The following is a 23,354-nucleotide window of genomic DNA, read 5'->3' as shown; positions in this document are numbered from 1 at the left end:
TGTAGCCTTTCAGTACTTAAAGAGGTCTTATAAAAAAGATGGAGAAGAACTCTATAAAAAAGATGGAGAAGGACTCTTTACTCAGGTGGATAATGATAGGACAAGGGGGAATGGTTTTAAACTAAAAGAGGGTAGATTTAGATTAGATTTTAGGAGGAAATTCTTCATTCAGAGGGTGGTGAGGTACTGACACAAGTTGCCCAGAGAGGCTGTGGATGCCCCATCCCTGGAGGTGTTCAAGGCCAGGCTGGATGGGGCTTTGGGCAACCTGATCTAGTGGGAGGTGTCCCTGCCCATGGTTGGAACCAGATGTTCTTTAAGGTCCCTTCCAACCCAATATATTCTATGATAATACATATAAAGCTGCTGAGGAATTCTTTGTTATGTTTGGCTGTTTGTTGTGTGTGTTATTTTTTCCTTTTTTTTTACCTGCTTCAAACAGTAATAATGACTTCAGTGCTGGGCATTTTCTGGAGACTAATGACCAGCTGGGGTTAATGACCTGAAGTGTAGCTACAGGCCATCAACTCATACCAACCAGCCATTAATTCTATGGAACTACCCAGTGTCTCTACTGTTATTGCATAATTTAGTCTCTCTAATTTTAGTGTAGCTTTAAAAACCTTGTTGCATCCATTGAGCAGCTCTGTATTTTATTAGCCTTGCATTCTACCGCTGAGTACGGGCTGTTTTCCTAGCTGCTGATCAACTCTAAACACTGAATAGACTTTATTAAAAGTTGGTTATCAAGCTGCTGAACATCTCCAGACATTTAAATATTTTATATCTGTTTGCTTTGAGTGGCCCTGAGCAATTAATACATTGTTTCATTAGGAAGCCTTTTTTACTAACCACTAAGTGACTCTAAACACCTAATATATTTCACAAGAAGTTTCTGTCCCAGCCATTGAGCAGCTTTAAACACTAAACTGGCATCATACATTTAAAAGAGAAATCACTCAGTGTTACAAATTTCTCACAAGTAATTTCCTGTCCCTACCCTTCTAAATATTCTTCTTTTATTTTATGGTGTTGTTTTTTTTTGGTTTGGTTTGGTTTGGTTTTTTGTTTTTTGTTGTTGTTGTTGTTGTTGCTTGTCTGTTTTTTTGTGGTAATAGTTGTGGGTTTTTTATTTTATTTTATTTTTTCTTCAGCTGATGCCTTCCTATTTACATTGCTGTACTTCCAGCACTTTTCATTCAAGAGCTCAGAGCTTCACTGGAATTGTCTTTCCTTCATTTCCCTCATGTAATTCAAAGAAAAGAATAGCCATAGGGGGGAACATGAACCCCAGTCTCCTTCCAGAACCAAATTAAGGGATTAGAAAATCATCATGTTGTTCTGACCAAGATAATAATTCAGGCTTTAGACTTAAAAATAACCCATGGTGTATTCCTGCATATACAACCACCAATAGCATGACAATCAAAATGACAGTGATTCAGTAGGTATTTTTAATCATCATTACAGATCTCTAGGCCAGTGCTGTCAATAGGAAATTCACACTACTGCAGCAAATGCTGAGATTAGCTAACATCTGCTCACTCAGACTGTGGACTTGATCTGCTAGCATTTCAGCAAACAGGCTTTCACCCCGTCGTTTGCTTACTTCTCCCAGGTTTCTGTGCAGCATCTCAGGCAGCAAGAGTTGTTACCGCTTCTCTGAAGTCAGGGAAGCAATGAGCCCCTGGGGCATCACTCCTAGATCTCACTGCTCAAGATCCATGACTTCATTGAAGCAAGCAGGGAGAGGACCTCCCCAGTCCCCATACCAGGCAAAGTTCCTACTGAATCAGAACTGAGCCTTTTAGAGAGCAGTCAAATCCCCGTGACAAGTTAGGCTTGCATAGCCAGGGTCAGCATGGTATGGTACCCTAGCTAGCTCATAACCTTTATGGGAACTCACATAAATGGTATCTTACTGTACATAGACCTATATATGACACCAAGCCCAGCTCTCCCAGCCTGTATCCACCAGCTCTGGGGGTGGCTGGCTTGCTCATCCACTGCCTCCACAGATCAGGCAGCTTTTGCATCTGTGTTCCTCTCCTGGCTTTAATAATATACAAGGGGAAAGGACTTTTTCACAGCTTGTATCAGATGAAGCTTTTACTGAACATGTAGGACCAAGCATTTTCACCCTATTTAGAAACCTGTTATGGATGTCATCCTTTTAAGTAGTATTGGTGAGGAGAGCATTGCTGACTGTTATTAAAGTGAGGTGATACTTGCAAAAGGAAATGTAGCAAGTCCTGTTTTAAATCAAGTAATTGAGTAAATTATACTAGTGTCAGCAAATTGAAGTTTTTTGCCAGGAAAAACAAAGGAAAATTTTAGGAAATATATGAAAAAGGGAGAGATTATATTATGAAAACCACATTGTCTTGTTCCTGAGATGATTTGAAAAAACTTAGCTCAGAAAATATGATCATGGATTCAGAACACTTGAATATAGGGCAGTGAAATAAGAATGTAAACACCTTTTTTCTCAATTATTATTTTATAGGTAATGTTTTTTTCAACTCAGTTTGATTGCATATACCATCTGTCTTCTAAAATGATATAGTAATCTTTTCTCTAACTGTATCAGTTGAATCAACTGAAGCCAAGAAAACAAAGGTTATGTTGATTGTCATGGTATAGAAGTGTATCAATACCAATTTACATATCCTTTACCAGGATGGACCCTACCTTGCAGGACAGTTTTGATTTAAGTATTCTGAGGCATTGTTGATATTCAGTAATTTTGTATTAGCTCTACAGTGACAGTAGCAAGGCAATTCTTATATTCAGATGGCATCCAGCGTGCTATATTTCAAATCTAATCAATAATATAGTGCCTTATAATATTTGGATTGCTAGTTATGTACCAGCTTCAACTGCAACATCCATCCTTGTACTGATATGCCTGGGCTTCAGTTAAGGAATGAGGTGGTATGTGGGAATGAAGGAACATTATGGTGTATAAGTGGAGTTTTTTATTTAGATAACTCCAGTGCTTTCAATGTTGTGTGCTTTCAATGTTGTGTGTAAAGAACTCTGGATGCTCTGGCTTTGGCATAATAGTAACCTAGACTGATATCATCTGTGTATCTGAATTTGTGGGTGTGTCATGCATACAAGCCTAGACATGTATATTTTATTTTAAACCCCAGTCACTATTACTTTCCTAAAGTTCAGACAAAATTACCTGTTTCCCTGGAATCTGTGGGCTACAGACTGTTGTCGTTGGACAAAGTCTATTTTGGACTGTTTCTCATGGGAGGAGGTTTTGGCTTTAGAGGCACTGGAAAACTGTATATTTTAAAGTTGGATAAAGATTTCTCTTTGGCATACATATTTTATTTTGCATACACATGCGGTTTTCATGCAGTTTATATATTTAGTATAGAAAGCTTAAAATAAACACAATGAAAAGCAAAATCCAAGTTAAGACCTTTAAAAATAAAGGGTATAATGGAAATATCAACTGACCCTCAACTCTGTAAATACAGAAGCATAACTATGTTGACTTTGGGTTAGGTTCAGTTCAGAGAGGATGAATGTAATATTTATTTCAGCATGAATTGCAGGCATTGGAGTCACCGCCACTTATGAGAGAAGTCAGTTCTGTGATAATCAAAATGATAATGAAAGAATATACTGTCATGAGAGTAATACATTATTCTTGTATTGAAAAGGAAGTCTGCCTCCTTTCTATTACTGTGATTAATGCTCCTGATTTTCATGCATTTACTTCTTCCACTATTGTAATTCCTGGACTTTCACAACAAAGACATGCATGCGATAATAAAACAAACAAACAAACAAACAAAAAGGTTACATTTTAAAAGAGAATTGTGCTACTTTAAGACATGTTTTTCTCAGTTTCTATATATAGTTTCGAAGTAAGTTAAAATTCCCCTTGGCTGTGTGCGTCCAAACAAATTAACAACAGAAACACTGTGTTGCAAACTTCTGGTGAAAGCTATATATTTCTTAAGTTGTTTGTGCATAATGGCATTAAGTGAATTTAGTACAACAGTTATACAGGTAAAATATATAAATAGCTCAAATTTGCCTGTCTGCTCTAGTAACTAAATTTCACAAGACTGAACCAAACAAAGAAACCTCACTTGGTGCAATCAAAGACTGGCTTCTCATCAAAACTGTTTGTTTTAAGAGCAGTTGTGTGAGCTACACAAACGGAAAACCATTTGCCATTAGTACACTGGCACATCTCTATTTGGTATCTTAGACTATTTTTTTCCTTTGTAAGATCTTAAGGAAAAGTTCAGAATTAGAAAGTTCAGTTGTGAGCTCTGTTTTCCATCTTAGCAAATAACAATGATTTTCCCATTGATCTTCAGCAAATCTTTCTAGTGCAAACAGTTCTATCTAATTTACATGGACTTAAAAGATATGAAATGAACTGTTCACTAATATCACCTGAGGTTAAAGATTTCAAACTTCTTTTTTTCTATAATATTGTTCTTTCCACAAAGAGATACGTGACAGAAAAGATCTTAGTCTATTCACCTTATCCGCTCATCAGTATATTTCTCAAAGCTCTTGTCAGAGAAGTATCTTCCATTCCTCTCTTTTCCATTATAATTTCTAGTTCTCATTTACTTCAGTTCTTTTTTCTTGCTATCTTAAAAAAAATCCATCTAAAAATTGAATTACAAACCTTTGGTTTCTTAAGACTCTGAGATAACAGAGATCTCTAATCACTCAGTCATTCATTTCTTAAAATCCTAGATGTACCTTTTGCAAAGCTATTACCTCAGGAACATATCTTCCCACTGAGTTCTGTGAAGGCTGTTCTTTGTTTGAAGTGTACGCATGTAAATCTAATCTCAGGTCACAAATGGAAATTACTCTGGTACTGTCTTCATGATTTCTCAATACTAAATATCACAGTATCACTCCACAGTTTCACATAATAGTTGACATTTCTGCTGGAAATGCTACAAACTAGAAGAGAATTAGAAAGAAGAACACAAGCTTGAAACCAGGAGAGGAAGTGATTCTGTTTCACAGGGTGGTCACAGCTCTCAGTTTTTCTTGTCTGGTTTGCACTAGTCAAGGGTATGAATCAGCACAAGATCAATTAAGCACAGCCATTCTCTTAGGACTATTCCTCCTAGGCATATTGGATGTTTTTGCAACACCGCTCTGCCAGATTCACCCCGTAGTGCTCTCAAGACAATGAGGTATTCCCTGTGCGCATGTTAGCCATGTACCTTTTCACCTTCTTCTCTGGAAAATTGTCTGGTACCCAAAAATACCAGTTTGTCATGTAGTGACCAGTGTATAAGCTAAAATTCTCAGTCTTGTAAAGGAGGGTCTTACAGGTGGGAATGAGTACCTAGGACATGGAAGCAGTAAAAGGCAACCTGTGCAGAGCCAGACTGTTTTTTGAAAACTGTTAAAGCAGCATTATTAATTCCCGAGCCCAGGAAATTCTCATAAATGTGCAAAGAATTGGAATACACATTGGCAAACCCTTAGGTGTTAGCAACTGTGCTGTTATTTGTAATTTAATCATTGTTGTTTGAAATCCACTCTGCCACAGTAAAATTTACTGATCCAAACACAAAAGCAAAGAAAGACACTAAGTTTGCTTCCTGTGTGGAAAAAATGAGTGAAAATTGCATGCCTTTTAATTCAGTGAATCTAAGGTCATCTGTTCCTGTACAAACAAGAAACACTGTCTGATGGCCTAATTTAAGTTTGCCTATGAGACCATTGGTCTCTTAAATGGCTGGACATCATACATAGGTCACCTTTCTTTTACCACTCCCAAGGCTTTTGAATGCATTGCAAACTGAACTTAGTACATTTGTAAAGTTCTTTATTTATTTTTTATCATGTAATTTTTAATTGGTTTGTTAAATCTCAAAGCACTGAGCAACTAGCTATCATCAACTGTTTTTAAATTGAAGAATAAATATTTTTGCCTTACAGAAATACTAGGATAATAAAAAAGCTGGAGAGTAGAATCCATGGATTTTTCTCCATAAATATGTTAAACTGTGATGAGCCCTGTGATTTTCAGTGCTCTGCAGTTTCCCCACAACCAGTTCTCTCCCACATCCCCATTTAACTAGTCCTCTATCTCTACAGACGTTTAGATGTATCCCTTGTAACCGAGTCCATAAAAATTTATGTGAGGAAGATGATCTAGAGAAGGAATTTGGAGAAAGTGTCAGGAATACAGTCAGCATGCAGACGGTTGGAATTTTTATGTCTGTTCTTTAAAACAGTTCTTCTAATTTACAACTTAGTTTTCCAGTCGTGAGGCTTACTTGGTAACTAGGCAGCATTCAGTCCATGAAAGACAAAGTAACAAGGTCTGGAGTAATACAATGCCATCAACATGTGTAAGATATTCAGTATGTTTTAATGAATTCCATTTCATAATTAACGTCCCAAACTACTGGAATGACCACTATAGAGTAGCACTTTGACATCAGGGGTTAACAGATAGTAATTTCTGAGAGACGTTTATAGGCTGTTTTTTCTATGAATGAGGTTTCTTTCTCTTCTGTTGTTTTCACTCGGAAACAGAGGAGAAAGCTGTTTTTAATAAGGCAGAGGCCAGGCTGAAACTGATTTAATGAAAAAAAATATATGTAAATGAGTGGCCAATGACCACAGGATTTTCTTTTCTTCATTCCTCTCTCTGCTAAAGCAGTTGCTCATGGTCCCTTGCCATCAACCAATGTGCAGAGAGCACTATGTCTAGCAGACACCCCAAATTTCTGCACTTAGCCCTTACCTGACACTAATTTCTAGCAGAAAGGAGAACAGCCTTAATTTTGAACTGAGCTCTAAGTAGCACATGTGGTTTGATTTGCAGCTCAAAGGAAAAACAGTTCAGCAACAAAAGTTAAAGCTGTAGTGATATAATTAAATCTAACATATCTGTGAGAGGAGATGTATCATGTAACATGAAAGTGGTGATAGTATTTGTCTAGGGGAACTTCTAGGAAACAAAGATGCTAGTCAAGTGGGCCTCCAAGTCCAAAGAAGAATAAACATTGCACAACTGGGACAAAAAGAGCATGACAATTACGTAACAAGATCTTGTGTTTATCCAGTATGTAGTGTTTTTGTGTAAGAACTTACATGAGCTCTTTTGCAATGTAAATGAGCAGTAGTCAGTATTAAAGTGTCTATCATGTCTTTTCTATCTTCACCCTAAATTCTTTTCCTAGTTAATAAATTTAGGTTCTGCTATAAAGTAAGATTCTAACAAACAGAGGTGCCAAAATTCTGTTAAGATGCCAACATCTTTTATGACGTTAGGATATGGATAAAGGGAAACATATTAAAATGCACTAACAGAAATCACTCCCCTTATAACTGAAAACTGAATGTTCAGAAACTGAAGATGGAAGTAATTAAAGGCAAACTTCCTATGAAGAGGTACTGAAAAGGTTACGGCCTTTATCTCATCACAAACATGTTCTGGCACAGATCCTTTCAAAATATGTCTAATGCATAACAGTGAGAGAGCATCTGGAAAAAAAAAAAAAAAAGATGAAAAAACCTAGAGTGAGCAAACCTGCAAAGGGTTTTTATCATTTTAATGACTCGATATTAAGTATGTTAAAGATCCTTCAACACAGTTTGCTGGAGAACAGTATGTTTATTCCTTCCGTCCCAGTCTAACAAAGGGAAACTTATTAATTCTTTCTGAAGCCTCTAACATTTAGATCTATGCAAACAATTCAATACAATTGACTGAGCCGTGCTTCTTACAATGTCTTGTAATTATGCTTTATGAAAAACTCTTTGGTAGAATTTCATGTAACTTTGTTTTGATCTAATAGCAGGATCTTGGTTTAAGTACATCAGCATGGTGACAGAATGATCCAAAAGAGAGTATCCAGGAAAGTCTTCAAAGTCACAGTTGCAGGGCTGTAACCAGATTATGTTTATGTTAGTAGCTTCTACTTTGTCTCTTATTGGAATCACATTTGGCTCTCACTACACTCTTTCTCGTGAGAATTTAGACATCACAGTTTGATTTGTTCGCTATCTGAGCAAAGAAAGGCAAAGTACGGCTGGAAGTGATACTACTGCATCAATGACTAGGATTTCTCAAACCTTTAATGTGATGCCCAGAAGAACTTGCTTCTGGGAACATCAGGCAAAGAAACAAAAAACATGAATGATTAAAGCACGTTTCCTCTTTGGAAAGTTATTATATAAACATGGAAGTGCTTTATTCAACAGATGTGTAAACTTTGTGTCTTTTGAGTCACCATATCTGCTTATCTGAAGAATATGATTTATTATCTTTTATTCCCATGAAACTGTGCAATCTGGGCTATATATACAAAGTTAGAAAGAAGTTCATCCTGACTTGCATATGATTAAAATAGTTGTTAACTGAGGGACAAATCTGAAATATGCAATGCATATACATATCTTAGCCTAAGCATGTAAGCAGTCCCAGAGAAATCATTGCATAAGTATATACTAAGCAGAGACCTTCAAATATCATAAAAGATGTTACCTGTCTCAGTAGCAGTAGATAAAGCTATAACTTTTGAATATACTTTTATTCTTTGTAATATCAGTAGTTAAAATAAGTGTAGCAGGATAAATACTTATGCTGTAATTAGAAGGAAAAAAAAAGACAACTTCTTAACAAAATAAACTAATAAATCTTATTAGAAAGAAACAGAAAGACAATAAATGTAAAAAGTCACAATGCCACTTCTCAAATTACAAGCCCGCTTGGAGGTGGCGAGGTGTCAAGCTGAGGCAGGGGAGGTTTAGGCTAGACATCAGGAAGAGGTTCTTCACCGAGAGGGTGGTCGCACACTGGAACAGGCTCCCCAGTGAAGTAGTCACTGCACCAAGCCTGTCTGAATTTAAAAAGCGATTGGACTGTGCACTTAGTCACATGGTCTAAAATTTTGGGTAGACCTGTGTGGTGCCAGGAGTTGGACTTGATGATCCTTATGGGTCCCTTCCAACTTGGGATATTCTATGATTCTATGATTCTAGGTTTCCAACAAGGTTCACTATCATCAGGTTTCCTGTTCACTAGCATCAGCATTTCTTACTTTTCATTATTACATGTGTTGATGGACTAACTGTTTCACATCTTTCTCACAAACTACCAAGATTACAAATGGAGAAGACTGGAAATGGCTAACAAAACAAATTGAAAACATTGAATTGGTCAAAGCCATAGACTTTACTACAGTCTTCTCTGGAATGCATCCAGAGGTAGTGTAATCCATGTTTCCTCATTTTTGTGCTAATCATCGTAAAAATTCTATGAAATGACATTCTGTGAACATAATTCCATGTCCCATGGTAAAATCATTTTGTGGGGAAAAAAAAAATGCAGTCCATACTTACAGAATTTATGGTACACTTAAAATTGAGTAACTTTTATTCTGTCTATACACAAAATATTGTGGAAAGAGATATTAAAAAAAAAAAAAAAAGTAGACTGAAATCAGTAATTTTCTTGTGTGATACCTTCCAACGAGCCTTCAGTTCCTTCGGACAGGAGCCTCCACTTATTGGGAATACTGAACCCTTGGCTACTCATCCTAATTAAAGTGTAATTAGGTAAGTGTAATTAGGTGATAATAATACTCAAAACACTTAGCCTGTTTTCTACAATTGAATCCACAGTTGAGCTCACTACAGCATAAAATTCTGAACTCAGATCTCATGGCACTAATTGCCTCTTCACCCCAATTTAATCTGACATGTAGGCAGAAGCCGAAGAGCTTTGAGGGATATTTATGGCATGAACTATGAAATAGATCTGGGAAATATCACCCATTTGGTAGATATATGAAAAGACAATGAAAATATTCGTAGCATCTACGTCACAGAAATGAATCTACTAATATCAAGGAGAGGGGTAATAATACACTTAATCCTTGGGGTAGGCATCATGTCACATAATTTTTACCATCTGAAAGATGTAAATGTTTTAAGGAAGTCTTTTTCACTGTCTCTGTTTTCAGTGGAAAGAGGGAGGGAACCAAAGGATGATTCATCTCACACCAGAGTAGATTTTAAAGCAGGTGTGAACAGCTTCCTGCTTCTCCCTCAATCTGGAGCTACCAAGACGATTTGTGCAGAGGAGATGTTGGAGCCCCATGGTCATGGCATACTGTTCTTCTGGGAAACCCCCTGCCTTTCTTATTTTCTTAGTCTGCACAACCGTGAGTGTTTTAAATGTCTAAAGGAGAGCAGCACCTTAGTGAAAAACATCCTTAAAAGTTTAAAACATATAAAATTGGGGTGCCAGTGTTATTCAGACAGACTATTGGGCCATTGAACTCATTTAGCTAGAACAAATGCAAGTTAGTTTTGTGTCATCAGGCTTCTGTGAAGTCTTCAGAGCCTGCTGAATTTACTAGTAATTGCCAGTTGCTAACCCATGGCTGGCAATGCAGGACCAAACCTTCCTTTTCCTGACTGCAAGCATTTCTTGCTCTCCCTTTATCATTTCACACACTCAGCCTGCTTCCATGGACCACTCAAACATTTGGGTCTTGTTACCAACATTTAAAAGGGATCAGCACCTACTACCAAAACTACATCATGATTTTCAATGATGAATTGGATCCCAGGGGAAAAAAAAAAAAAAAAAAAAAAAAAAAAAAAAAAACCAGGACAATGCATGCTTGTATTGGAAAAAAAACATCTTTCTCAGGATGTGGTAAAATCTCAGTGAGTTACATAACGGACTATAAGAAGAGGAGATAAAAGTAAAATCTGTTGTTGCTTGTGTTTCTGTTTTCATATGAAAAATGCACAACAGTCAAGAGCTAGAACTGAAAATGGTTGCATACAAAGAAAAGATCTGGGTTCATGATAGTTTCTGAGGAATGAAGTGATAAGTGCACATATTTATGTGCTTTACCTCCTCCAAGAAGTTAAACAGTATATGCAGTGACAACTTTCTGATTGCATGCCAATACACACGTTAGCTGGCCTTTGTTTTTATTGTCCTTTGCGAAAGCGATCATATTCAGAAATATGTTAACAAGAATGGTACTCAGTAATTCAATTTAGAAATGATTAGCAGTACTTGACATTAAAAGATTTAAATTCATTTTTTGAATCCTAATGAGTGCATTTTTTTTAATCCGGTATTGTGTGTACTTCTCTTGAAGTACCACTGAGAACAGAATGCATTAAAAATATAATTGCCTTTAAATCCTGGTAAATTAATGTTTTGTCATGATTTATGTTGTCTGCTTTGTATACAGTTCTTAAAGTTGCTTTCCCCTCTCAGAATCATATATTGTTGATTTAAAGGTAAGATTCTGTTATAATAATGAGAACAATATAAGCAAATCACTAGATGTTAATGGTTTCTTTTACTTTAAAAAAAAAAAAAAAAGAATACCAGTTTAGCTAAAGTGACAACATTTTCAAGAACGACAATATCTTAAAACATGTCTTGGAAGAACAGACATATTCTTCTACAGCCAATGGAAAAGTAGATAAAACTGTGAAAATTTATTACACCTTGTAGTATGTGTTTTCATAAAATTTCTTCTGAATCCCTATCTGTATGTTTTTAAATATCTCAGAAAGAAAAAAAAATAAATTGCTATCAGTTTACCTTTGACTTAAGCTAAAAATAAATCATAATAAGTAATATTCATAATTTTTTATTAGTTTAAAAAAAAAAAAACATGGCAATTTTCTATCAGTCACACCTAAGAGCCTCTTAGGTCTCCCTCTTTGAAGAAGCACATTAAAAGGGGTCAGAGGTTTCTCAGATAAATTGGTTGGCAAGCAATATCAATAGTGCCCTAAACTGACCTAGTATATAATTGTTTGCATATCATCGAAGTAAAAGCAACAATTTGTTTAATCTCTGTGTGTTTATTTTGATCTATATATGAACCTTAAGGGTCAATGTGATTTACTCACATTTACTGTTGATTATTAAAAATGCTGAATAAAGTGATGGAAAGGTGTTAGAAGGCATTTGCAATTAGGAAAGAAAATGACAGTCCACATGGAACTGCTTACTCAGAATTTTATCACAAGAGTGTTTTTTTTTTTTTTTTCCTGCTCTATTTTCATAAAGCTTTATAACTCACAGCTTGAGAGAAACATATCAAAGCATTATTTGCCTTCAGTAGTTGGATGCCAGAACTAATCTCTCCTCCCTGGATCTTACATGATCATGGTTATTGCAAAATTATGGGCTTAGAAAACACAAGGGATGTGATATTTTGCACTGTCCTGTTTTTTGTGTGTGTGTGTTTTTTCTTCTTTCCCCCAGGCAGACAAATAGCATTGTTAAAATTGCTATTCTCTTACCAAAACTGAGAAGGAATATCAGAGTACTCTCTACACAGGAGTCCCCTGAACTCAGTAAAAAGTTTTCCATTGACTTCAAGGGATTTTGGTTTACTCAGTAAAGGAAAAAAATTCCAAAACTCATGAAACTTAATATTCAATCAGGACCTGAGACAAATCACTCAGCCTTCAAGTTTGAAGTTGATTTTACTATACTATTTTATCTTACTCAGTTATCTTATTCCATTAGGAACCTCTAAACAAAATTAAAGAGGAGAAATGATGAAGTGAAGAGACCTGTTGGAACAGAACAAAGCAAGAACAAAGCAAGAACAAAACAAGAACATGAAGATTGAAAAACACAGAAAAGAAGCAAAGGTAAAAGTTGAAAACGTCAAATGGATGTAGGAGGAAGAAAACATCTTCAATTTAATACACTATGGAAGACAGTCTGAAGCTTTGAACAAAAGAGTGATGCAGCTGAAATCAAAGGTCCATTTTAATGTTAGTTACACCCCAGCTGATGCACCTTGCTGAATCAGTTCCTCAGAGGAAAGCACAGAGGACAGGATCGGTATTGGAAAACCTTTCCACAGCTCATTAGCCTGAATGGAGTGCAATTGCAGCACCCTTTTTGGAGACAAAAATGTCAAATTAAATATTTGTGGCTTTTAAAAATAGATTATTGCCTGCTTACAACAACACTATGCTTAAAGAAACTGGCCAGCATTTCTTGGTCTGTACTCACTTCAGCTGATGTTACTTTTGTCCTTCAAATATACAAACCCAGAATTTTCTGAAGAGCAGTGGCAATAGCCACTATTGATAGAGACAAGGCTGGTTCAGCCATATTTTACATTTCTAAATAACACAGAAGTGGTCATAAATTTTCCAACAAATTGTGACTGAACTGAGGTTTCTATCAAAAATCCACTGTTTCACTTGAGGCTGAGCTATTTCAGCATCAATATCAGTTGATTTACTGAACCCAGTCAAAAGGCTTCCTGACAGAGAAACTAGACATGAAGTCTGTGCTTCACAGCTGCTCCATAAAAAAACATTTTGCACACAGAGGCTTGGGTGTTGCACCCAGAAGACTGACAGGGAGACCTGTAGCAGTACTCTCATCCCCAAGCATGCATATACTCATAACTGAGTATAATCAAGGTAGGAGATATTCTTTATCATTTCCTTGCTATACTCCTGTTTATAAGTGCAGGTGATCTCAGAAAGTTCTTGCTGCCTAGTTATTCAGCATGGCCTCAGGATAATTTATATACATTTAAGCTCTCCTTAAGTTTAACTTTAAGCAGTACTAAGAGGGTACTGTCCTCCATCCACTTTGCTGAATGCTCAGCACTGAGCATCAGCTAAGCAGTTTCAGCATATAATCAAGTAGTAAGTAATTTTGCTGTTTGTTACTTTACAGGGCCTTGTCTAGCAAGGGACTTGTACTCGATCATCTCTCTTGATATATCTCTCATTTTGCTAAATACCATGAACTACAAGGCAACCACGCTGAGAAGTTGTATCTCCACAGGGTATAACAGCATCATAAAATCCTAGTTACCATTTTTTATTTGTTACTCTAAGGGACAAGCCCCTTTGGCCACAGGTAAAGCTTTTGAAGTTTCCTGTTTTGCAACAGCCCATTTAAATTACACATGCTGCAGTTGGATGCTGGCTTCCCAGCTGGGTCACAGTTTCACAGCCAGCCAGCTGAACAATTCCTACCATCAAAGTAAGCAATTCCCACCCATCATTGTCATTTCCCCATGGGGAGAAACAGCCCAGAAAATCTGGTGGATGATTGGGTACCTCAGGTCTAATGCCCAAGAGCATGCATAGGAGTTGTTTAGCCACAGACCAGGCCCTGGAGACCTTTGGAGGAATGGAGCAAAAGCAGTGCCCTTTGGAGTTCACATTTCTTTACTCTGATGATTCATTCAGGCCACATTATCAAATATGCTTAGGTGCTTGCAAGCAGATCTTTATATACAAGAGAGAAGATTGCTGATTTTTATATGAGCCACTTGAACAGTTTTACATACTAGCAGGGCAATTACACACCTGGAAACTGATTATTCAAGAAAATGCATATTTGATTTTGACTGAAAAATGTGTTAGTTACATCTGGTTTATTTTCTTATTTATCATGTCATCCAGCAAATCAATGGAATCAATTAATAAAACAGAACTTCAAGTTACACCAAGACAACTTCAACCAATTAACATTCATCTTTTTCTCTATGCCCTTTCTAGCAGTTTGAACCCACATTTTTCTCCTGGTTTTGAAAACAAGAAGGAAAATATTTAAAAGCAGGCAATTCTCTTTTACTAAGACATTCCTCATGCTAAGAAAATATACTTAATATGCTTTTAAAAGTATACTTTATTCACTTTAAGGAAAACAGTTAATCCAATTTATGTTCTCTTTAACAGAGTTTAATTTGATTGCTCAGACATATGTCTGTGTAACTAAGTTTGCTTTACTTTGATTTCAGAGTTCTCTCTTTCTGAGATTTTAAGTATATAATCACTAATTGAACTTTCCTGTTTATTGAAAAAGTTCTGCTAAACTTCCAGTGTCCATCTATAAGCTTTTGGCAAGGGTTGATACAACCATGGTATAAGGTGGTTAATGGAAGGCAAATAAAGGAGTAATTAATCAAACCATATAAGAAAGTAATCATAAAAAATGATGCAGAAACTGACAAGAAAATTCTAAGAAGATTCTAATTCCTCATGTTTTAACACCAATGAAAACAGACCACAGAAGAGGCTGAAAAGTTCACAGATGTGCTCCAATTAATCTGTATGCGCACTGCAATGTTCTTTAGTTTGGTTCATTTAAATCTGAAATTCCCTTCCCCATTGATGTCAGCTAGTTAGCCAAGATGGCGCATTACTGTTATGATCACTGCAGCGCGTATAATTTAGATTTATCTCTTTAGGGACTCAGCTCCACCCCCTGCTAGCTAATATGCTCACCATGTTTAATGATGCAAAAAATTTCCCTGAGTACAGGTTATTTATCTTTATCAGGGGCTGCTTTTGGCTGGCTGTCAGTTATCAGACAGAATATTTGTTCCTAAATGGTTTGTACTCATCCATATTCCAGGGCAATTCAAAGGCCCATATTATCACTGATGTTTGCAATAAAAGTGTTTCAGTTCTTCAGATACACCTTAGTAATACTGATTTATGAGTCTGGACTGGCTATATTTCTGATGCAGTGATATGAACCCTGAAATATCCGTCATGGAAGTGAAATATCTATCCAAAACCTCAGAAACAAAACCCACTTGTATGGATCTTGAAGAAATATGAGGAATGAAGATATTTCTTTGAATATATTTTGAGAGGAATGAGTCAGAGGTGACTTTTTTTTAACAGAAGATTCGTAGAAAATATATCAAAATTAGGAACAGACCAGTGGAAAGAAGACAGATGAAAGTGGGAAGAGAAGGAACGGTAAGGAGACAAGTCTGGACAGAGAGGTCTGGAGACAGAAAAGAAATGAGAACCTTTGCTGCACCAGATGAGTGAACACTTTCAGCCCATAAGATTGCAAAAGACTGTTGGAAAAGCAGAAAACTAAAGCTTATGACATGAAAGTACTTTCCTGCTCAGCAACTTGAACACAGCCTGAAAGCAAAAGGCAGAACTCTGTGTGGAGAAAAAGTTCAAAATGTTGAATGCATTTTTGCAGCACACACATGAGAGTTATGCTACAGGTCAAAGAGGAGACCAGAAAGTCTGGCAAGTGAGAAAGCCTGAAGATATGAAATAAGTAATCAAATTTCAATTTTTTTATAGGATGGTAATAGGAGCAGAAACTGTGTATCGGAGTCGATGTATGCAGTATAATGGGCTGGATTTGCTTTTCAGGGCATGTGAACATCTGTGGCACAGAGATTCCCAAGCTAACAGCAACCAAGCCTTTTCCAAAACTGGAAGCAACAAAGCCAGACATGCTCTCCCCAGGGTGGCGTGCTGAGATAACATGGCTTTGCTGCTTCCCAGACCTGAGCTAATGCCTGAGCTATGCTGGAGAGCTGCACCAGTTTGTTCAGAGAAAGTTCAGGTATCTTTAACAAAAGACACACTTCAGAGAGTAAGAAAAACTAAATCTCCAGTTTTAGATCCCTCATCTCTTTCTATAAGGATACAATAATGTCCAACACTTTTATTCTCTCCTTACATATACGCACCCACTTGGTAGCTAGAGTGACATAATTAGAGGAAGACAGTAACCTACCTCACTATAACCCAAAGAAAATCTGGCACACATAACAGCTGCTTTCAGTCCAGGACATGAACAAAATGCACCTGATCAATTTTTATTCTGAAGTGTCCATTTAGCACTCAGGTCCTTTCTATACCTATTTTTCTATACCAGCATATACCTACTACATCCTGCACTCAGCAGTTTGTAACTACCCAATTTGCAGGGTCATCCTTTGATATTAAGGATATCCTCCTATATGTGGGCTTAGGCACATGCTGGACACTTCAGGATGCAGTTTCACTAGCAAAGAAAGCTACTGCTTAGGAACCCCTTAATACAACCCTATCAGAGGTTACAGCTGCTTCACAACTGCTGCTCACATTGCTTATTCTCTGGTCTCTATTCCCCCTTGTCCTTCACATTTGTCTGCAATCTAGTGGCTCAGGCCTTTTATGTACGGGTAAAAATATGTGTTTCAAAACTTTTCTTTAATAAGTTGTGGTAGGAGGTGTCTGCTTTTTTGGGAAGGCTATTAACAATATCTCATCCTCGCTAAATATAACACAGAGTGAAATGGGAGGAAGAATGGGAGACTGAAAATAAAGTGGGTAACCAGAGAGGTACATCAGAAAAGTAAGCCCCTTTATTATTTCTGAAGAGGTAAAGCATCTGGCCTATTTTTAAGAATATATCAGATTTGGATAAAATTCATGAATCTTACAGTGAAAAGGTGGATGCACTTTGTATATGTGAAAAAGCATTGCAACTGACATTCTCTTTTTTAATCTACTTGAAACATTGAAACTGTTATGGGTCCAGATTACGAGTATAAGGTTTTTAACCACAAGAAAAAAATGTACCCAAAAACTGTACAATATGATAAATTTTCTTCAAAAGCAAATTAAATATTTCCATCCTGCATCACATACAAATATTAGTATCACAACCAGAAAACAGAGTGTATACAGGAAATACAGCATACACACTTGAAATCCATTTTTTTTTTGGTTTTAGATGATATATTTGTTTGATTTCCACCATGACATGCTCTTCCTGTTCTGAAGTTTTCCAGAAGCCTAGATTAATGACAAAATGATCTCCAGTATAAACTTCCACAATGATAATAACATATGCTGGCATAGACAGAATACTATTACTGTGCCACTGGGATCCTCTGAGAGCATGAAAGAAATGCATGACACTCAAAAAAAGAGCTTAATTTGTATGTTATTTTCAGCATTACTACTGTAAATATGTAGGAACTTAACTAACTGACCATTTAATATTAATAGCATAATATTCATTATTACAATCTTCATGTGCTATGATAAGTATTTTAAATACTCACTCTGTGTTGTTAGATAAATTCCTTATTAGACTTAACCTTGATGATGTGCATATTGTTTCTCAAAGCAATTTTTGAATTATTTAGAAAAAAAAAAACATTTTCCCCTGAGACATAAAATGAAAATGAACTGCAGATTTTCTGCAAGTTCTTATTACCATTTGATCTAGAGCATATTATGACCAAATTATGGTGAAAACCCTTGAATAAAGTAATTTCACAGGAAGCTGTTAACCTGCTAAAGCACCAAGAAATACAGATCAGACTGAAATGAGCTTTAGTTGTATGCTCCTTGATTCAACTATTTAGATAATGTGCTTTCATTTAGATCAGCAGCTAAACGTGTGAAGGATAATAGCCTTTCTTGTACAGGTATAATGAGACATCAGTGCACTGGTACAGAATCGCAGTGAAGAAGAAGGGGAAAAAAAGTGGTTCTGATGCCTGAAGTTCTCTTGTAACAGACACTTTTAAAAAAGAATATGCTTGTGGAAGCAACAAGTGTTTTTGCCAGACACTTTCATACAACTGGAGAACATGAATCTGTCACCTGATGAAAACTGATTAAGGGCCATCAAGCCCAGAAGTTCTATTTAGAGAAAAAATGCACAACATGAAGAGGGGGATATATTTATGCACATGCCATCTCTTTTTTAAGCAGAAGATAAGCAAATTTCAAAGTCAAGTTTCTTTCCTCTTACTGTACATAAAATTAGTTCAGATAGTTTAAGATGATGAGACAATGTAAGCTTACTCTTCACTCTGAGATTCTTCTAACATACCTCCAATACAGTCACAAGCAATTGGTTCAAAAAAAAAAAAAATTCAAACGTGATCTTATTTTCAGGTGACAAAATATCTTCTTTAAATATATTAATGTAAATAATGATACTGATAATCTGGTTTTACTTTCTTTGTGTATTTGCTTTACAACTTGAACATATATTTTTCTATTCCCCTAACCACCTTACTTAAGTTGCAGTTGACCTCAAAGCAAAATATAAAGACTTCTGGATTGCTTGAGGTTTATGTTGGTATTGGTATTTGTGAACATGGTATACTACTCCAAAATATAACAAAAGCTAGGCCTGAGATCTTAGAAAAAAAATAATTACAGGAAATTTAAACCTGTACCTAAAATAACTCCATACAGAGAACTTAGTTGAAGTCCTTTTCCTGTGATGATGATATCAACGTTGGTACTATATGACTCTATGACTCGTATGACTATATGACTCTAATAATTTAGTAGAGCCAGTAAAAATGTACCATTTTTGTTTTTCAAGACCTTTCATCATTTTAAAAGCTATCTTCATTGAAAGTGAAATTAAAATGGCTATTTTTACAATTAAATACCAAGTGGACCTCAAACATTTCTTTCAATTTATTTACGTTCACAGGATTTATTATTCTGTTTGGTTACTCAGGTTTTTTTCACCCTATACCTATGGCAGTAAATCATTATATATCATCCAAGACAGACACAAATATTGTAACACACACTATTTTACACTGCATATCCCTCCTGATTTGCGAAGTTACATGAGATATGTGTGTAAATTTAGTATACTACATCAGTATCTACATGTGCACTATTCACTTAGATAATCTCCTTTCTGTGAAGAGATATAGCAGCTAAGATGCACAGTGCATTTGGTGTTTTACTAATTTGGTGTTACTAATTAAGGTGTTTACAATGTCGTAAAGTAAACCCTAGGAATGACTGTTTCTCTCCACTAATCAGCATGTGCAATTTTACACTGTTCTTGTGTGTGTGTCACTGGACACTTTAAATAATCTCCCACTTGGCTTTCTCTTTTTGTTCTGTATTATTATGTTCTGTATTATCATTATTATTATTATACATTATTATTATTATATTATATTATTATTATACTTATTATTATTATTATTATATTATTATACATAAAATCATTATAAGAACAGCAGTTACGTTGTTATTTCAGACATTTCATCTTTTATTTAGTTATTTATTTTCTGCCTCCCATTTGTGTTTTAATAGAAAAGTCTTGCATTTATCATCCTGACCAAACAAAAAAAAAAAAAAAAAAGAAAGAAAGAAAGACTAACTTCTGTATTCTAATTAAAGGTCTGGCTATTCTCAGTAGCCAGATAAAATTATTCTGGGGTATTGAAAACACTAATCTTTTTCCTATTATTATTATTTGTTGCTGTTGCTGTCATTATGACAGGAAACTAAGGTGAGAACTGAACTCTGCTTGGGCCCAGCACCACAGAATAAAAGCGAGACCAAAAGGCAGAAGGCAGAGGTGGTAGTACTGCTGAATAGAGCATGTGGGAAAAGGGAAAAAAAAAAAAAAAGGAAGAAAAAAAAAAAGAGGAAGCAACAGTAAATCTCTGAATCTCTGGGAAATTGGAAGGATATATTGCAAGCTATTATTAGCAGTATGTCTTTTCTTTTAGGAAGAAAATATTAGGTGGAAATGTTTATGAGTTATTCAGCAAAATATTCTTACTATGAGAGATACAATATATTAGGGACAACATGATACAAGAGATTGTCTTCACAGCTTACACAAAATTGAAAGGCTTCTGGTCTTAGGGTAGAAAACTGATGGAAGAATTACTGCTGTGTTGTAATAAATAGAAATGTAAGTAAGCCTATCTGGCTGACTTTTCAAGGCTGAGAACAGGAAATAAAGTTGGACTTCCACTTACTACACTTGCAACTCTGAAACCACAGAGGCCAACTATATGTAATGTTGCATTGAAGTGCATATAAGGTGGCAAAACGGGGTTTTTGAAGGTGGGTTTTTTCTTTTGTTTTGCCAAGACTGTTGGTATTAAGGTAATGTAGTAACATTTGTAAAACTATTACATACAAACATAAAACCTTTTATTTCACAAAATATGCTAAATGTTAGCTATTTTACAGGAGTGTTTTGTGTTAATTTGTTGCTGTTGTTTTGGTTTGGTTTGGTTTTTGGCTATTCTTGCAAAATGTTTATCATTTATAGTTTCCACTTACTTGAAAACACCAAGAAATTCCCTGTCTCATGAGGGAATTGTTTTATTTTCTGTCTTCTATTTTGAAAGAACAACATGATTTCAATGCTTTGCAGGACCAGGGATCAAAGTTCGACATATCCCAGGTTCCTCACCCACTCTATACAAGACTCATCCTTCAAAAAGTGGGATTCATATCCCACGGAAAATCTGTCTCTCTTTTTTTTCTTAATTTTAATTTTGAAATAAAATCAGGAGTGAAGACTTGTTCACATCTCAAGAGCATGCTAGGAGGCAATGAGAGGTCTAAACAAGTCTCAGCTTATATCCAAAGCCAGTGTCTGATGCACCTGAACTTCAAATTCCCAAGAGATACTATAGCAGCTCTGCTAGGTAGAAACTATTACCACCAATCCAAAAAAAAAAAAAAATATATATATATATATATATATGACCTTTTCATTTTCTTTAAGGAAGAATCACTGTGCTAAAAGTTTTGAAAATATTATATTTTTCTATGATTTTTTCAAATAAAATTCTACTTTCAGATATCATTGATGTTTTAAGAATGGAGTATTCAAGAGTTTCTCCATAAAAGTAATAATCCCCACTGCACAGAGATTACAATAATGAAACTGGAAATAGAAAAACATATGACGGAAATAATCACTTCAGAGTTTTCAATATATAACATGATCCTATTCAAAGTCTGTCAAGGTAAATCAGAATCTATCCCATACTTTCAGTGAGCTTTGGTTCAGACTATATTGAAGTTCACTGTATCATAGTAATCTCTTTTGTTTCCTATTCATTTAGAAGATTTTGTACTGCATTAATCCTTCACATAGTGCAGCTTCTGGGATCTTCTCTAACTCTAAAATACAGCTTGAAGTATGAGATTGGATGGTAATAAGGTAAAGAAGAAGTATGTCTTCTGGATATAAGTAGGAATCTAAACTCTGCTTTAGATTTTGTCAATCTAACACTAGCCCTGATAACCCGTACACTATTAAAATACTTCTACATACACATACATAAAAGCTGTACCAAGAAATACAAGTGTCAGAGACTTATTCGCATTGTTTTGCATCTCCAAAATAGTATAAACTACACAAACACTTATCTAAGTGAATTATGTGTCCTGGCTACAAGCAAAATAGAAATCTGCCAGCAGAGAAGGACAGCAATGACTGATTCCACGTAAGTGTTTCTCTGAAATGAAACAAGAACTATCTGATGCAAATCTTTCTGCTTTCACATTGTGCTTCTTTCTCTAGCTGAACTACACGGTCATTTGAAAGAAAAACAGATGAGAAAATTTGCTTTTCCTCCTGAGGCTCTGGTATGATAGTGTCACTCAGACATGAACACAGGACCTGCACGTAACCCATGAACTGCATTCTGTGCATAACCCATGGCCCACTTGTCCATGAAAATCACTGTTTCATCCCTGCATGGGTACCAGCAATACACACACATGAGGAAGAGTGCAATCCAGTGCATCCCACCATCGCATCTAGTACCCCTGATTACAGTCACAGTTTTCAGATGGCAGTAAAATGATACTGATGCCTATTTTGACCATATCAGATTTCCAGGAAGGGAAGGGTTATAGGGTGTCAGCAGCAGCAGTAGCCAACCCTGCCCTCTGAGAATTGCTTTCAGGATACTGCCATGGAAACCTAGACTGTTCCTGCTTTCTGAAAGGCAAAGAGCTTAGGTGTATTATCCCAGGTCTCCAAGCTAACAATGCCCTTCTTCTCTTCCTCTACTTCCCACAGTGGGAAAATTGCCACTCCATCAAGGACTAGTCTGCAATGGTAATATTTAGATTTTATTTGCACCACTATGAAGCTTTGACAAAGCTCTGCTGAAGCATGTGATTTGATCTTCCCTCTTTATTTGTGAGCATTGCCTGGAAATATCCCTCTGGTTGCCATGTTAAATTCCTCGCTCTGAGGATCTCTTGGGACTATGAGGTTCCCAGTTATATAACACTGTTTGAAGCATTTAATAGATATTAAAGATGCTTCTTCACTAAATTTAACTCTCATCGTTCACACAAGTTAATTCTGATCAGTCAAGTGTTTTGAGCAACAGGAAGCAAGAGCAATTTTTTTAACTGTACATGTCTTTTTCATATATCACAGAAAACTGACATTAACTGTAACATGAAGCTTACTCCTGCTTAGCCATTACTCCTGGTGAAACCAGTTGGGAATTTTGACTGTTTAAGAAGAAAGGAAGAAATTATGTTCGGAAGGAAATGTATGTGTAATATGTGTAATTGGGCCCACTTTCTGAAATAATGTTTCCCAGTGCCTATTACTTTCCCTCAAGGGTGTCTTGCTAAGTGCTACTGTAACTTATTTCGGTGTTTCTTTCAGTAGAATTTTAAAACATTTATCATGCTGAAATACTTAGAGTAGTGCACACTGTTTGATATCATTATATCTCACTAGCAATCAGCATTCAAAATATATTTTCTCAGGGTTTTTT

At 36.0% G+C, this 23,354-nt stretch overlaps 1 long non-coding RNA gene across 2 annotated transcripts; it reads left to right on the top strand.

Annotated features, from left to right (window-relative positions):
• Positions 1-8,456: 8,456 nt before the first annotated feature.
• LOC310897228 lies at positions 8,457-18,759 on the top strand. Of its 2 annotated transcripts, XR_014582141.1 has the most exons (3): positions 8,473-10,190; positions 12,542-13,458; positions 13,721-18,759. It is a non-coding gene; the product is annotated as an uncharacterized lncRNA (long non-coding RNA). The 2 variants fall into 2 exon arrangements; XR_014582140.1 differs by having other exon boundaries at positions 8,457-10,190; positions 12,542-18,759.
• Positions 18,760-23,354: the final 4,595 nt, after the last annotated feature.

Source organism: Anser anser, assembly GCF_964211835.1.
Source record: "Anser anser genome assembly, chromosome: 3".
NCBI classification, from domain to species: domain Eukaryota; kingdom Metazoa; phylum Chordata; class Aves; order Anseriformes; family Anatidae; genus Anser; species Anser anser.
This window is presented reverse-complemented; position numbering and strand designations above follow the sequence as displayed.